Raw genomic sequence first — 1,681 nt, 5'->3', positions numbered from 1 at the left:
GGCGAGCGGGTAGGCGGGGCGATGGCGGACTTCCGACGGGTGGTCCGCAGGCGCAGAGGCAGCTCCGTCCGCGGCCTGTCGCATGGCGCTGCCCGCAGGCCGCGCGTTCCCCTCGGCTCTGCTGAGGCCTTCCGGCACCTGGTGGAATCGGGGCCCGACCCAGCCCTGGCGTTACCACCCAGCCCCCGGTTAAAGCTGCCTTTACCTGCCCTTTTCCTAACCAGCCTCCATGGCAGTGTGGTAGTCTCCCCTCTCCTCAGAGCCCCTTACGGTGCTGCCACTGCCCATGGCACCGGGAGGGGGTTGACCCCTTTGTGAGGAAACCAACACTGGGGCCGCGACCAAGCCTCAGCGGTGTGGGCCCAGCAATGGGAAGGAGGCCCAGTAACTTGATCCAAGCTATGGAAAGTTTGTATTCCTCACAAAACCAATGCTTCCCCTGTAATTCATATTTTCAGTGGTATGTTCCAACAAACCACAGTCAAACCAAACTATTCCGGAGCTGGCTAATTACAAACTGTGCAAAACAGGCCTAGGTTTTAATTGCATTGCTCTCCTAACTCCACTCCACAGAACACTGCAATTCAAGAAAGCCAGTTTTCCTCTCAAACCATTATTGCCAGTTTCAGTAACCACAAAGTCCCGTGTTTCTTCAGTGAGCTTGTGAACTGCTGTGGGCAGAGCTTATCGCCTGCTGAGGTTCCTTTGGCCACGTGTTTCCAAGCAGCGTTGAAATAGGCTGCTTCAGCACTACTAGTTGAGGGCGCTGCATTTCCTGCAAGAGAGATCCACCCTAACTGGGGAAATCCCGAGACTGAAACAAGGTAATAATCTAAAGTCGTGTTTTAAGAAGCATTCTGAATGCATGCGACGCATATAAGAGACTGGACTGTTCGGGGTAGGAAGGCTTCATCAACACCAGTAAATTCAACGTTCCACCAAGGCCAGCTGGCAGGGAACTGTCCATGCTGACGCTGATGAACGCCCTCAGCTCCCAGCGCAGCACAGCCCTCTGCAAACTGTGCCAGGAACGGTCCCTCCCAGCTGCCAGGCGCTGGGAAAGGCTTGTGGGAATAGTACTTGACGAGAGCCAAATTTGGTCTGGCAAAAGTTCTGGCAATGTACCAGTAGCGGCAACTTCATTTCAGTGCCAAAGATTGTTCCTGAGCCTGCTTGGAGTATATGGCTGTAGATAAATAGGTACAGACATGCAGAAAGCTGTGCTGTCAGTTTTTACTTCCTGCTTAAGATGTTTACCTTTTTTCCTGGAGTTAGAAGCTTTGCACTTGGCTAATCAAGTATTATCTCAACAATGAGGAAAAAAGAGATGAAATTCTATTATTTGTCCCAGTCCCACAGTGTGTTAAGTGTGACACAATACAAAGAAACAAAGTACTATTTTTAAAAAATCTGTACTACATATGCTGGAGAGAAGGCACTGGTTTTTGGTACTATTTTCCTAACCCAGGAACTCCCCTCTGCCTCAGACTATAGCACAGTACTTCTGACATCCTCTGCCTCAGTACAGATACCACATACCTTCCCTATTGTTGTCTTGCTCTGCCCCAAAAAAAGAGAGAAAGCTGGGCTGTCGGCAGATGATCTGAAGGAAGAGGATCTTGGGCAGCACATGTAGTATCAGCTTTTCCCCAGGTCCTTCAGTGCCTACCTTGTGTGCCCC

Source organism: Gavia stellata, chromosome 4, assembly GCF_030936135.1.
Source record: "Gavia stellata isolate bGavSte3 chromosome 4, bGavSte3.hap2, whole genome shotgun sequence".
Lineage (NCBI taxonomy): Eukaryota > Metazoa > Chordata > Aves > Gaviiformes > Gaviidae > Gavia > Gavia stellata.
Note: the sequence above shows the minus strand (reverse complement) of the source record.